Raw genomic sequence first — 16804 nt, forward strand, 5'->3', positions numbered from 1 at the left:
ACAGTGTCTGGCACATTGGGGGGCCCTGTCCTCTAGTACAGTGGTTCTCAACCTGGGGTATGCGTACCCCTGTGGGTACACATAGGGCTTCCAGGGGGTACATCAACTCATCTAGATATTTGCTTAGTTTTACAACAGGCTACATGAAAAGCACTAGCGAAGTCAGTACAAACTAAAATTTCAGACAGACAATGATTTGTTTATACTGCTCTATATACTATACACTGAAATGTAAGTACAATATTTATATTCCAATCAATTTATTTTATAATTATATGGTAAAAATCAGAAAGTAAGGAATTTTTCAGTAACAGTGTGCTGTAACACTTTTGTCCTTTTATGTCTGATTTTGTAAGCAAGTAGTTTTTAAATGAAACTTAAGCTTTTAAGTAGTTTTAAGAGGTGAAATTTGATGGTTGGTGTCTCTTGGCTCCATGTATCAATAAAGTTTCTCAGGCATTTGCCCTGTAAAACTGCAACAACAATCTGTTTACTGTTCAGAGTCGTAGCTGATGGAGGTCTTTGATAATTCACTGGTAACGATTTCTCAGCAGGAAAGGAGTTCTACAATAACACTGAAGAAATTCCAAACAAACCCAGAACTACAGTACAATACACAGAGTACTGCAAACATTCTTGAATTAACTCATATGTAGCTTTTGAAATCTTGATAAATTTATATTGGGTCCTGGTCCATGACGGGGCTTCGTAGGTGCTATAATAATAAATAATATTTTCAAACCATGAAAAAAATTGCTTATTTTCATACTAATTTTAACATAAAAAGGAAACTCAATGATATGCTCTATGCAGGCAAGTCAAACAGGATTTAAACAGACAATAATAATCTTTCTACAGAATTTCTGAACAAATTTACAGAAGTCTGTAGTGAGGAAAAGAAATTTCTACTTAATTCTCTTATTATTTGTGCGCTTTAGTGTAATACGCCTTGAAGTGTACCAAGCAAAACCACTCAAAGATACTTTTATTGTGCAGTAAAAATGTCCACATGGGGAGATAGTGTGATGCAGCTAGGGAAATCTAAATTTACACCCTGGCTTGCTGTTCAATAACTTCCCCGTGTGGACAAGCCCTAAAAAGCACCACAAACCTCGCCACCTTCGGCTCCAAGTGCAGGACGCACTCTGACTTTGCTAATATGCACACATAACATAGTATACGTTGTGACAAGGTCAGGCCAGATGGCTACAGGAAAGTGATTTTTCTTTTTTCAGGGGAGAGTGCGAATGCAGTCCCCCACTACCACAAATTAGGCAGTTGAGTTTCCCGCATTTGGGGAAATCGCAGGAAAACCACCTTCGTGATCATGGTATCTCCCCTGTAAGGAGAGTGATAGAAGGCAGATATATTAGCCACAGATTAAGCAGGTCCCTTTTCCCTGGGTAAGGTAACAGGGGCAGTTCCAGAACAATTAGGAACTTGCTGGAACCAATTAAGGCAGGCAGGCTAATTAGGACACCTGGAGCCAATTAAGAAGCTGCTAGAATAAATTAAGACAGGCAGACTAATCAGGGCACCTGGTTTAAAAAGGACCTCATTTCAGTCAGGGAGGGGCATGCAAGGAGCTGAGAGTGAGAGGGCGTACTGCTGGAGGACTGAGGAGTACAAATGCTGTCTGGCATCAGGAGGAAGGTCCTGTGGTGAGGATAAAGATGTCGGGAGGAGGCCATGGGGAAGTAGCCCAGGGAGTTGTAGCTGGCACACAACTGTTACAAGACACACTGTAGACAGCTGTGATCCACAGGGCCCTGGGCTGGAACCCTGAGTAGAGGGCGGGCCCGGGTTCCCCCCAATTCCCTATTGGATACAGGACGAGTTGTCCTGGACTGTGGGTCCCACCAGAGGGGAAGGTCCCTGGCCTGTCCCCTGACCCCTGGGGACTGGGAACCGTGGCCAATGGGAGCTTCGGGGGAGCTACCTGGAGGAGCGGCCAGGCAACACACAGACCTCTGTGCCCCCTCCCCCCCCGCCCCAGGACCTGGCCGCTTCCCGGAGCGGCGTAGGGGCAAGACATGCAGGCAGGCAGGGAGCCTGACCTGCCCCCAGTGCGCACCAGGCTGGAGCCGTTCTAGGTAAATGCTGGAGGGGGTGGGGGGGGCGGGCGCAGGGATGCAGCCCGTGGGCCACATGTTTGAGACCCCTGATCTTGAGGGTCATTTTTCCCCAGTAACATTCAATGAGCTCTTTATGGATCTCATAGTCTTTGAAGTATAGTTTGTCATGCTTCATATTGTTTACTATATTATTACTTGGAAAATTAATACAAAATTATGTTAAATAGTGAACTAGATTTCAAGTAGTGGGCCATAAAATAAGTGTGAACAACAAATATATGAACATTCAAAATGTTTTCGTAAGGTATAAAGAAGAAAAATATGGGCGTAAGCCTAACCAAGAAAGTCTTGGTTACCCTGGACTAGGAGACATTACATAGCCAAATCACTGCTATTTTAAAATATTATTCTCACAGAACATTGCCGTAAGTATTTTCAAATCTTTTTGTTATTGTGTTTCATTTATTTTGGGAATGTTTTTGAGTTTTATGGTGTCAGTGTTAGAATGCTACCAAAAGAAAAGGTTTAAGGAAGTATGTCTCACTAACAGCACTAAACAGCAACATTAATGGGCTCTGTAACAAGTCTTTCAAGGTGCTATAATGCTCTCCATCTGATTCAAATCTTCTGAAGTCCATTTCCCTAGTACCTTTATATTGAACACACTTAGTGAGCCAGGGAGAGTCTAGGCTCTGAAGCCTGAGGCCGCCACCATAAATAAACCTATGTGCCTCACAGCTCTGTCTAATTCACAAAGGGAATGATTTAACTGTAAAGGGCTCTACAGTTCAAATCTTACTTCCACCGCAAGAGAATGTCATTTTCAGGACATACAGTGTACTTCTAAAGGTATAAAAAGAGTTAAATGAAAAACAAGCAAGCAGTGAAGAAAATGAACAGAGCGGTAAATGGAGAAGTCACTTATTATCAGCACAAAGGATGCAAGGCCTGAGGAGCAGAGGACTGACATATCACTAAAACATGAGAATGCAGACAAAGGGCCAAACTCATCCCTAGAGTAATTCCTTGGAGCTCAGTGAATCAATTATAGTCAGCTCAATGGAGCTGCACCAGGGATACATCTGGCCCTTGAGGAATACATTTAACCTAATGCCTCTTTACCAAATACTGTAACTGATTCATTGCAGCACTGGATTTAAACCATTAAAGAGAAGATGGCTTTCAGAAAACATTTTTCAAAACAGACTTCTTTCCCATGCTAAATAAAAAAGTGAATACCAGACACTTAACTGGAAAGACTTCTAGTTTAGCGACAGAAAGAAGAGCAAAACAAACATACACCACCTCTTTCAACTGCTTTCAGGCATGTCTACAAAACAGCTGTAGATATTCAGTCGGGACCAAAATAGGGGCTTCACATATACGGAAAGCAGGTGAAAACCACATCAGATTCACAGATAAAATCACTGTGTTCTAAGAAAATACTGATGAACTATAATAGGTGATAGAGGAGCTCAACCATGAAAGTCAGGAAAATAAGATTAAAAATTAACCTGAGCAAAACAAAGATCACGCTCAGTTGATCAGTGTAGATGGGAAATTGAGAGAGCAAGTAGCTTGACAGATCTATCTTGCAAAGCTGTTTAGGTCTTTTAGAAATTAGGTGAAAGGAACCATGATCAGAAACAGACCGGCCTGGATCAAGTTCAGGTAAACAGAAGTCTATAACTATAGTATTCCAATCTTCTGCTAGTGGCTTAACACAGACACTTTATTGATACATGTAATCCATTTACCGAATTGCTATTGTGACGCAGCCACGCACTGTACATCGAAAGAAAAGCCAACTAAACACATAAACACCACGCTAAGATGGCCCCCAGTACAAATAAAAATATTACAGGATCAGGCAGAAATAAAAGAGACCAATACCCACACCATCCCCAAGAGGATCCAGTCCTAACTTGTTATAGGAATCAGAAGAAACAAATTGGGGGGAGGGGCAAGGGGGCAGAAGCAAAATCAAGAGAAGGGAGAATAGTCACAAGCCAACTGAAATGAAGTAAATGGGACTCACCGTGCGCTCTAAGGGCAGCCAGCAAAGGACTCACAAAGGAGTTCCACAACAAGGGAACCCTACATAGGTTGGTCTTGATTGAGCCTAGGGACTGAGAAAAGAATTGGCTCAGCTGACTATAGTGCAAGACAAGGATGTATGGTAGGGCTAGAGCCATCCTTCATGCCCCAAAACAGGAACATAGTTATGGTCATAACGAATCAATACCAGATGTTTTAGAGGAAGGTGTAAAACACAGCCTATAATTATGCAATAACATGTATATGGAAGGAATTTCTTCCTCACCCCTGCTAGTTAGTGGTTGGCTTTAAATTCAGAAGCACGAAGGCTAATAGCCTTTAAACGTTTTTATCTTTGCTAATACAGCAACTAAGCTAATACAGCTAAGACTCCAAGATGGAGGTTAATTTCCAGCTCAAGGAGATATACTTGCATTAGCTCTGTTCAAGCTAGCAGACTAAAAATAGAAGTGTAGCTGCCATGCCATGAGCCTTAGGAGGGGAACAAGCGCAATCCCGTCTGAAACCTGAGGCACATACTTGGGACAGCTTGCCCCTCCTGCTGCGCACACCATGACCGGTAGACTTCTGTTTTTTGTGCCCTATCTTGATCAGAGGCAGCATGGTTGTGTCTTCTCGAGCTGGAAATTACACCTACAGCTTGAAGTGTAGCTATACCCTCAGAGAAGATTGAATATAATGAACATGGGACATCAATGGGCACTACAAATATCTCTAGCTCTGCTTGATTGTTAACATCTTAGGAAGCTGCTTATTTGTTAGGAGAGTTAGTAGCAACTTCTATTACATGTGTTTTTATGAAGAACTGCATTGCAATATAGGCCTCCTATTACTGATCCACAATGTTACTGCATTTAAGATACAGGGTAGATGCTCTCAGTTGAGTTCTGCCTGAGACACATTCATTCTTACAACCTCTTAGAGCTGGGATAGAAGAAGTCGGTAGTTGACAGTATCACATATTGCCAAGAGGTCCAGAAGACTGAGTACAATGTACATCCCCTGTCTTTAGACAGGAGGAGGTCATTCATGAGAGTAGCTTGTGCAGTCTTAGTCCTGGCCTAAAATTCGTTGGCATTGAACCAGGTTGTTGTAGGCAGAGAAAGTGGTGTTGAAGGCTATTTTAGCTAGTGTCTCAATTAGCTTGTGTTACAAGTCTCAGAATGATGCTAAGTTTCTGTCACAATTATAAGACTGCACGAGTGTGGAAAGGAGGTAATAGGACACAACTGTCTGCAGAAGCCATATTGCCTAAGTGCAAGGAACAGAGTTCCAGGTGGTAGCCCTGATTGCTGTAATTGCTTCCATCACTCCTTGTTGTCCAAATTTTAAGAATGGAGCACTGTATTTCCAGTCTTGGGTCTGGTTTGTTGTTTCTGGAAATTAGCAAGGTCATTTCAGATGCAGGTCGTCTACTGTGACAAAAAAGGATGGTAATTCCCCACAATGAGAGACATTCAGTTCTGGATATTACTGCAGAGAAGTTTGGATTTACAAAGTGAGTACCGCCCAGAAGACTTCTGAAAGGCAGGACTTTGCTGCCTCTATGAGTGATCAGAATTAGGTTCTTTTAGCTTCCATCACAGCAGTTGCATAAGTTCAAATGAATTCTTAGGGTGTGAGTTTGCCTGAACCAGTCTGCATTTTTCTCCAGTTCTGATCAAGTTTTCTTCCTTCCTTCCTGCTTCTTATGTTGCAGGTTATCTGAGAACCAAAGGAATATGTGTGGATGGCAAGGTGAGAAGGGGTGCTTTAGTACTACAGTACCTTTAGTGATAGGGAATGGTTATAGAGTTTTACCAATTCTTCTACCCCTCAGTCTCTTGGTTGAGTAGAATTTTCTATACATACTTTACCCCGTCAAGCAGGAAGAGTTGGAGCTTAATTCGTTGACTAGGTGTGGCTCAATGTCTCTGTGCGCAAAGCAGGCCAGCAGTTACTCCAAATCAGATTGCCAGTCATCTGCTGAAGGTCACCAAAGCTCCTGTTAACAGAGTTGTCAAATGACAGGTACATGATGAGTGGCAGTGTTTCCTAAGGAGCAATTCAACCGATAGTAAGATGGAGCCATTCACTAGTCTGGAACTGGATAAAGTGCTGAATGACTTAAAAACATGTACAGTTCCTGGATATGATGAAATTGCACCTGAATTCATGAAACATCTGGGTCCTCATACTCAGGAATGGCTCATTTGGTTTTTCAACAGAATTATGTGGGAATCTAGACTGTCTAGAATCTGGCACCAAGCGAAGGTCATTGCCTTGATGAAACCTGTGAAAGATTTACACTTGTCTTTGAGCTACAGACAAATTTCACTTCTAAACGTCTGCTTTAATGTGCTTAAGTATCTGATTTCACAAAGAATTTCACCACCTGTGGAAGGCATGCTGTCATCAGAGCAAGCTCTTTTTCTCCATGGTCGTAGTACATGTGATCAAGTGCTGGAACGTACAACTTTCATCGAAATTGGATTTCAACATAAGCTGAAGACTGATTCAGTTTTCCTTGGCCTGACAGCAGCATACAATACAGTTTGGCACATGGGCCTCTTGGTGAAATCGTCTAGAACTATGCCAAGTTGGTTAGTATGTCCAATGGCTCCGTTTCTGAGAAATCGCCATCTCCACTTGCATATCGGTGATAGAAAAAATACATGGAGGCACCAGAAGAACGGCCTCCCACAAGGATCAGTATTATTTCCAACATTATTCAACTTACATTCAAATGATCTACCATATACTGGGTCTCGCAAGTTTGTTTACGCAGATGACATATGCCTCAGCACTCAGTCACACTCGAGTGTGTTCTGAATGCAGATATGGCGTCTATGACCAATTATTGTCATCGGTGGTGTGTGATACCAAGTGGAAGTAAGACTGTGTCAAGTGTCTTCCGCTTACATTATGCGCAAGCGGGCAGAGAGCTGAATATAGTTCTCAATGGTCAGCAAATAAAGTATGATTCACACCTGGTCTATCTAGGCATCAAGTTGTATAGAACTCTCACATATTGTGACCATCTTACAAAGACAGCAACTAAGGTCAAAACGCACAGCAACCTGCTCAGAAAACTGGCCGGAATGACATGGGGTGCCAATGCCCAAATGTTACACACTTCAGCCTTGGCACTCTGTTATTCAGCAGTGGAGTACTGCACTCCAAAATGGGCTTGCTCATCTCACACAAAGATGATCAACATACAACTTAATTGCACCATGCATATTATTTCCTGCACACTTACATCAATTCCTGTACCCTGGTTACTGGTTTTCTGCAATATTGCTCCCCCCCAAGTGTTTCCAGAGAGAAAAGCATAGCAAAGCTTGTGACAAAATTGTGTGACATGCCACATCTACCATTAATTAAAGACTTATTTAATCTACCATGATTGTCTGTCCTCACAGCGCCAGTTATGGATAAATTTACCAGGTGAGGGATTGACGGTAGAGGACATGTCACAAGCTTCATGGTCCACAGAGAAAGTGACAAATAATTATTTTGTCTCGGACCCCATGCAGTGTCAACCCGGGTATAATTTACCACGAAAGCAATGGAGCTGGTTTTGTACCAGACATGGAATTTGTGCTCCAGCGGAATTTTGGTGGTGTTTTAGAGACAGCCCACTATGTCAATGTGGGCAGCCACAAACCATGACACACACTGTTGAGGACTCCAAAATGACTCAACTTCCTGGATGTCTTTGTTCCTTGAACACCATTGATAAGAATGCTGCGGATTGGTTTGACCAGATTGCATACAATAATAAATAATAAAAATGGACTAGAGATTACTTCTGAGAAATCAAAGATGGAAAGATTGGTAATATGCCATATCAGAGGAGACATCAAATGTTGAAGACCCCCAAAACAATTAATTCTGTAAACTTCATTATCGTGTCAGACAGCATCTTGATCAGATCATCTGGGAAGCCTTTAATGTTCAGAAATTTACAGATTAGCAAAATGCTGGTGTTTGATTTGTCTCTGGTCTCACAGATTAAGTGGTACACTCTCAGAGCTTTGTGGCAAGTGAGCCTTTCCTGGATTTGAACTCTGAAGGGAAAAGAATGGCTACACCACCTCCATGCTTCTTCTGACTGGATCTGGGTCTGCATCGGCAGTGTATAGAGTAGTCTTAGTAAACCAGGTGATCTAGCACTGGGTCTGTGGATATGCACAAGCTATCTTTATATTATTTGTTGATTATGAAAACAAAATATTTTTCAATGCCTTCAAATTCTACATGCAGTTAGCTCTTCCCACACACCGGAAGATATCTACATTATAATACACGCAAACAACAGGTGTGCTAATCCCATGTGCCTTTCTTTTAATTAATTAATTGAGGGTCTATGTGTTTACAGAATGTGATTCATGGGTACTCTGAACCTAGGATTATTTAAAATAAAAGACATTTTAACAACAAAAGAATAACCGATTTACTCCTTTTTCCAGTCAGATCAAAAACAGACAAACTCTTAACTGCAGAACGGGAAGTAGGGTAACTGAAGAAGGATGTCACAAGTAATAGATTGCTCACTAGGAAGGGGACTTGCCTCCTCACAGCTGTATTCTCTGATAAGGCAGCAAAATAAGGAATACAATAAACCAATGACTTTGCAGTATATGAGCATCATCATTTGTGCTTTACGAATGTTATCATTTTAATAAGTACATCTGAGATCAGAGAAGCCTTACAGAAAACCCATGCCAGACCCAGATGTTTAGCACCATTAATTATTCATTTGGTTTATCCTTATTGGGTAGCTTCAATCCTGCTACAAGCATGCACAAACTGGATACTGCTTGTGATTATTGCAACAAATGGTACCACACAGCAATATTATACCACTATTGCTTGACTAAGCCAAATTAACAACCTCTCACAGTCTGTCTGAGACCAGTGCAACAGTTCCCTAATACCTACAAATAATCCCTATCGTTATTCAAAGTAGCATAAATACAGTGTTGTAAGAATCAGTTATAGCCAATTATCTTGCCTCCCAGGTAAACAACATTTTAAAAAAGATACTGTAACCAATTTGTAGCACATACAGCACTAGGTTTATCAAAACCCCAGTTAATCCCAGATAATGATGTGAAGCCATTGATAGATTCCCTAGTTACTATCACTGAACATATAATTTTTATGCTATCTCCTCCTTTGATCCAACACTTCCCTCTGGCATTAGAGAAAATCCTAACTGACAAGCCTGAGATAAAACACACCTAGTTAAGCCTTCCTAATACTCCTAATTCCTGGTTTCTCTTCTCTTTGCTACTGAGGAAGGGCCTCAGAATTTTTTTACTCTGATATTTTGATGCTACTTACAGTGCACTAGTCACCTGGCTCTGAATTGACCCTGTCATGCTAGCAAATTGGTGTGACTTCGCAATTTGAGATGCACTTCTCTGACAGTACTTAGAATCAGAATGATTATGAACGGTGTATTTGATTGACCAGCACAAAGCACTTTCTGTGCAATGTTCCAAGATTAATTCAATCTCACAGCAGAAAAAAAAATCCCCCAAAGCTTTCAATTGACCACACGATCATGTATATGCATAGTCTTGTTTCATATCAAAACTCACCATTTTGGTCACTTGTTTATTTTCTGAAGACTAAATTATTTTTTTCCTTGCTTGATGCTATTTCTGACTTCAGCCACAGCTGAGTAACACTGTAAAATATGGTCCTGTTAAATTAGTGCTGCATTAAACACGACAATCCCATAAAAGTACATACATCTACATCAATACCAAACGAACCCAACACAATTAGTGACATTAAGGAAATTAAATTAATACATTATATCTCCGGTGCTAGTGTTTGCACACTAATAACCAGCTAAGAGCTGATTTTTACTTCATTTAATTGGTTCCAAAGACTGCTTATTGCAATTATGTCCCAGTGGTGTACACACTGCTTTCCTTGTACATGAGGAATTAGCATTTTCAGTCGTCATCTCTTTACACAAAGATTTTTTGCTTCCTTTGTGTAATGGTTTGGAACCAGACTGTGGTTGCTGCCACCTTTGCAGCTCTTTTCAGTAACAGACAATAGGGCCCTAACTTAATAACTGAATTGGTGGGAAAGGGAGAGAAATCAGTGAGAGAGGAAAAAAAGGACGTGAATTGAAGCCTTTGACTCCCACTGATTTTTTCAATATAGCCTTGGATCAGGACCTAACTGATCTAGGGTGTGTCCCCAAAGTGAATCAATGTTCAGATGTATGGATGTGTGTGAAACAGAAGAATGGACTCTCAAAAAATATCAGTATTAGTGTGGATGGCATTGACTGAAAATGCTCTCAACTGCAGAACAACGATCAGCCTTTTATCTTTCTTTTCAGATTTTACTGTTTAATCTTGTAAATTCTCTTCCCTTGTCATTTCTGTTCCTAAAGTTCCCACACCTGAAATATTTTATTTCCTTTATCAAATACTCATACATGAGCATCTCTGGATTATACTATATATTTGATTCATAGTTACAGCAACTAACTGCTTAACAGGAAGAGAAGATATGTATCAAACATGTCAATAGGATTTAGGTCAAATCTGATTGACTTTTATGGATTCTCTCCATGCTCTTTATTAAATAGGGGCCAAAGTGAAATTCCAGTTTGTGGTTCAGGACCCCTTGGTGCCAACTAGCAGAGGGTACAGGGGCTGCATAGTTTTACAGGGATCCCCGGGGTTAGATATCTGCATAATAGTTCACGGAAGGTTGGCATGTAAGGTCTCTGCTTAGAGCCAGAAGCCCACTGATGATGATAATTGTGAAATGTATGGATGGATAATATTCAAGGAGTTATTTAACTATACTGAAAATGATGCTCTCCAGGTCTTGGAGTTAAGGCAGGTCACCAGGAGGTGACATAACTTGGAAATGTTCTAACAGGTAACTGACACTTATTTTCCTGTCTGGCCACTTGTGTATTGTATGCCTCATACTATATGCTTATTTGTATACTGACCCATCCTGTGAATTGAGTGATTGTGAAACCTACAAGAGAGGAAATCTACAGGATGAAAGAGACAGCAGGGGGTGTCCTCTTTAAGAACAAAGACAAAGGACTGGTCTGGTATATACTGGAGTGCAGAGACACACTGGATCTTTCACCTAGGAGGCAAACTGACAGCATGAAAGAAGGGTCACAGCCAGCCTGGGTGCAAAGTACAGCAAGGACTTTAGGTGAGCAAAACTATCAAGGGTGGGGAAATTTTTTGGCCTGAGGGCCGCATTGGGTTTCCAAAATTGTATGGAGGACCAGTTAGGGGAGGCTGTGTCTCCCCAAACAGAGAGGCGTGGCCCGGCCCCGCCTCCTATCCGCCCCTGCCCCCCCACTTCTTGCCCCCTGACAGCTCCCCTGGGCCTCCTGCCCCATCCAACCCCTGCTGTCCCCATAGTGAATCTATGAATATTTCAAGTGTCCAATGGAACAGGGACTGGACATTCCAGGGAGCAGCTCAGAGGGCTGGAGTGTGCCTATCGCTAACCTGCAGAATGACAGAAGGGCCTGCAACGCCTAGAGGGCAGTGCTTGTGTTGGCAGTGGCAGATGGGGTTGGGAGCTGACCCTCATCAGACACAGAAAAGGCTTCTTAACGCTAAGAGCAGGTGATAGCGAGGTGCCTCACAACCTTGCGCAGCCCCTGGAAGCATCACACACTTAACTCATCAAAAAGGGAAATGTAACATCTTGGTACAACAAAGTACCATTTGGGGGAAATACAAACTACGTGAAGATACTGAAAAGAGGATCTGGGAAGAAACTTATTGTAGACAGGAAGTTCAGCTACTTACAATGTAAACAAAAAAAGCCAGATTCTCAGATTTTGTAAGTCAGTGTATAATTTACACTAGCTGGGAATCTGACCCAAAGTCTCCACAAGCAGAGGTGAAGGTATGTAACAGATTTCTGCAACTGGGGCCTAGTGGTGTGAGAACGGGTTGAATGTTGACTACACTGAAGTCAACGGCAAGACTATGACACTCTCCAATGGGCCAAGATTGCATGCCAGGGGCCTGGTCCTAGTCCTAACTCTTGTACTGAGTTTCGGTGTGACCTCGGGTTATTCACATAACTGCTCTATGACTCAGTTACCTAATCTGTCAAGTAGGTTAATGAAACTTATCTACTTTTGTAAAGCATTTTGTCATTTATGGATTAAAAATTCCACATAAAATAAACATTATTATTCTGTACTTATTAGTAAAAGGCGTCCAAATACATGAGGCAAACTGGTAAAATTTGGGATGGGTGGGAGGAATTGGCTAAAATATACACAGTTAAGAAAAAGTAACTGGCGTTTTCTTGAGCTACCATAATTATACAATTTATAGTAATTCAGTGATGATGCACTTAAACAAGACACTGATCAAACTTCAATCTGTCTTGGCAGAAAGAGGATATCAACATAAAAGTCTATGATCAGTCTTGTCTTCCTTTGGATCTTCAGATGGTTTGATAGTAAGTGATGCATGTTTTCTTCGTAATCTGTATACTTACTTATGTTTTCAGCTATAGTTTTTATTGGACAGAATTAAACATTACTTGTGACGATAATAAACACATTCCTATATTTTTATGCACTTTGTGAATATTTGCCTCTTGTAAATAGCAGGTGATATGAATTTAAAGATATTCCTCATTTAACAGCTGGCTATTTATCTATTCATGGAGACTGTAAACATCAGTGGGTCTTTGAATCTAAACACTCTGCTCTTACATTGATGAAGAGAGGAGGGACCTCGAGATTCAGACCATGAGGGCCAAACATCCTAAATGCTCTCTCAGCATAATGCATGGATTAGAGAAAGGGTAGACACTGGCTTAACACACAGTATGAAGCTAACATTAAATGGATCTTTGTCTTTATACATTCTAAATACTTCTCTTGTGTCAGTTCTCATTAGTGTGATTATTAATATGGCAACAATCCCTTAAAAGGTGAAATCAGGTTACTGACAACACTCAGCAGAAGATTTTCAAATCTTAATAATGGGGTCATTAAAATATACTTATAACATTGAATCCACTTCTTTAGCCAAATCACATAATTTTTTGGTATTCCCAGACTGGTGTCCTAAATATCACAGCAAGGATGTAAAGACAAGTAGAGGTTCCAGGCGGTTGTTAAAGTATAAGTAGGATAGGAAACTACATTTTTCAAGGAGCGCTCTCCTAATTGCACAAAAACCATCTGCTGAGCCTCTAGCAGCAGCCAGTGAAGGCTGCTTAGAGGCTAGTCAGAGATGAGCATAGAGCAGTAATAAGGCTATATGGCTGCCACTCGAGAAAGCCAAAGAGGAAATGTTAGTCATCTCTGGCCCAAACACTCATCTGGTCTTCGGCCCAGACACTATATACTCCATATTCCAAATGGGGGAGAGCATGTTTGTGACTCTGCTGAAGCACTCCTGGGAGCTCACTCTCAGCTAGCATCAAAGGGTATATCTACACTGCAATTAAAAACCCACAGCTGGCCTTTGTCAGCTGACTCGGGCTAAGGGGCTGTTTAACTGTGGGGTAGATGTTCAGACTCAGGCTGCAATCTGAGCTCTAGGACCCTTCAACCTTGCAGGGTGCTAAAGCCCAAGCCTGAACGTCTACGCTGATATTCAACGGCCTCTGAGCCCATCCCCGCAGAGCCAGAGTCAGCTGGCATGGGCCAGTCGTGGGTTTTTAATTGCAGTGTAGACATAAGGGATTTGAGGTGCTGCTGCACTTCTATAATTGGCAAAAATGGAGTGCTTCTCAAATGTTTCACTCAAACATCACACAATGTTCAGAGCAGCAATGCAACCAGTCCAAGCCTCAACAAGCATAACTTAGCCCCTCTGTAGTAACTAATTCATTCATATGTGGCAGACAACAGACATAACTGCTATTAGAAAGGCACACACACACAAGTTTAGATTAGAACTAGGGCTGTCAAACGATTAAAGACATTAATCACGATTAATCGCACTGTTAAACAATAATAGAATACCATTTATTTAAATATTTTTTGACGTTTTCTATGTTTTCAAATATTGATTTCAATTACAACACAGAACACAAAGTGTACAGTGCTCACCTTATGTTTATTTTTGATTACAAATAGTTGTGCTATAAAAAACAAAGGAAATATTTTTCAATTCACATTTTACAAGTACTCTAATACAATCTCTTTATCATGAAAGTTGAACTTATAAATGTAGAATTATGTAGAAAAAAACTGCATTCAAAAATAAAACAAAATTAAAACTAGAGAGCCTACAAGTCCACTCAGTCCTACTTCTTGTTCAGCCAATTGCTCAAACAAGTTTGTTTACATTTGCAGAAGATAATGCTGCTCGCTTCTTGTTTACGTCACATGAAAATGAGAAAAGGTGTTCACATGGCACTACTGTAGCTGGCGTTGCAAGATATTTACGTGCCAGATGTGTTAGATTCATATGTCCCTTCATGCTTCAACCACCATTCTAGAGGACATGCGTCCAGGCTGATGACAGTTCTGTTCGATAACGATTCAAAGCAGTGCAGACTGACATGTTCATTTTCATCATTTGAGTCAGATGGAGAAGGTTAATTTTATTTGTTGGTGGTTTGGATTCTGTAATTTCTGCATTGGAGTGTTGTTCTTTTAAGACTTCTGAAAGCATGCTCCTCTCATCTCCCTCTCAGATTTTGGAAGGCACTTCAGATTCATAAACCTTGGGTCGAGTGCTGTAGCTATCTTTAGAAATCTCATATTGGTACCTTCTTTGCATTTTGTCAAATCTGCAGTGAAAATGTTCTTAAAATGATCATGTGCTGGGTCATCATCCGATACTGCTACAACATGAAATATATGGCAGAATGCAGGTAAAACAGAGCAGGAGACATACTATTCTCCCCCAAGGAGTTCAGGACAAAATAATTCAACTTTTTTAAAGAAGCGGCATCAGCATGGAAGTATGTCCTCTGGAATGGTGGCCAAAGCATGAAAGGGCATATGAATGTTTAGCATACCTTGCACATAAATACCTTGCAATGCTGGCTACAAAAGTGCCTTGCAAACGCCAGTTCTCACTTTCAGGTGACATTGTAAATAAGAAGCCGGCAGCATTATCTGCCGTAAATGTAAACAAACTTGTTTGTCTTAGTGATTGGCTGAACAAGAAGTAGGACTGAGTGGACTTGTAGGCTTTAAAGTTTTACATTGTTTTGTTTTTGAGTGCAGTTAGGTAACAAAAAAAAGAATCTACATTTGTAAGTTGCACTTTCATGATAAAGAGATTGTACTATGGTATTGTATGAAGTGAATTGAAAAATACGGTTTCTTTTATCATTTTTACAGTGCAAATATTTATAATAAAAATACTAATATAAAGTGAGCAATGTACACTTTGTATTCTGGATTGTAATTGAAATCAATATATTTGAAAATGTAGAAAAACATTCAAAATATTTAATAAATTTTAGTTGGTATTCTATTAACAGTGCAATTAGAACTGTGATTAATCACGTTTAATTTTTTTAATCACAATTAATATTTGAGTTAATCACGTGAGTTCACTGGGATTAACTGACAGCCCTAATTAGAACTATGGTCTTTCATCTCCAAAAACAAAGGACTCTACCACTTGAACTGAAAGAAGAATTCCCTTTGTTGACAGTAGTAGTTAGTGCCTTGTCCTTTCTATGTCCATCCCCACTCCCACATGCACAGAGCCAATGGAATACACTGGCCCAATATAAATCTCAAGAAAGATATACCAAAAATAATAATTACTCTTTAACGGTGCCAGTAAACCTACAGCTGCTGGCAAGGCCAAATTACAAAACTCCGGGCTAAATAAGCTTTTTAATTATTTATTCACAATGGTGCCAACAGGCAGTGTTATCATTTCTAAATGAAGGATTATTCAGATGACTGTATCCATCAGTTCCTGATCTCCATTTAAGAGCCTGGCCTGTGGCAACTTCAGAACTGACCTGGAAAATTGCTCTGGATTCTAGCAGACTGGAAAAATCCTTGTGCTTTTTAAAAATGAGAAACTCTGGCAAGCTCCATACAAGATCAATACACAGCACAGCAGAATGTGGCACATCATCACACAGCTATGTTCATCCATATTCCTGCAAGTTCACAAGAGGCCATCAGCTAACCTATTTACCATTATGTCACAAATCGTTGCTGGCTAGCTTCAAAGGCAGCAAGAAAGTTGCTAACTGGCCACACATCTGTGCATTTGAATGCTGCTTTCAGTGTGAATGTTGACACAACCAGAGGAGAGAGGAAGAGTATAATGGTGAAGAAAGAGTTGCATTTAAAAACAAAGCATTACACATTCATACGTTTCCTACAGTGTTGTTCACTACTGTTATTTGCACCATACTTGCTATATGTTCCCTTCTACACACATACATACACACTTCCTGCCCCAAAGAGAGGAAACAGAACGTCCCCCCACTGCATAGGTTTCCTCTTCATTTCCCAGGAAAGCCTCCAGGTAGGGCCAATTAAGGTATAGTAATGTAAACCCCTTTTCTTTTCTTCTGGTGTTCAGTCAAAAACCTTATTGTTGCTGTTTCTACTTGCTCCAAGCAGATGTGGAAGCATTCCCAGGTAAGGTGGCAGGGTAGAGGCTGGAGGGACTTCAGTCAAGTATTTACTATTTCAGCACACTAGAGGGAGC

General features: G+C 40.7%; 1 protein-coding gene and 1 pseudogene across 3 annotated transcripts in view; both read right to left on the reverse strand.

Annotated features, from left to right (window-relative positions):
* SV2C (synaptic vesicle glycoprotein 2C) overlaps positions 1–16804 on the reverse strand; it is a 216921-nt gene that overhangs the window by 134061 nt on the left and 66056 nt on the right. The window lies entirely within an intron of this gene.
* LOC125637501 (U1 spliceosomal RNA) lies at positions 1233–1354 on the reverse strand (annotated as a pseudogene).

This window comes from Caretta caretta, chromosome 5, assembly GCF_965140235.1.
Source record: "Caretta caretta isolate rCarCar2 chromosome 5, rCarCar1.hap1, whole genome shotgun sequence".
Taxonomy (NCBI): domain Eukaryota; kingdom Metazoa; phylum Chordata; order Testudines; family Cheloniidae; genus Caretta; species Caretta caretta.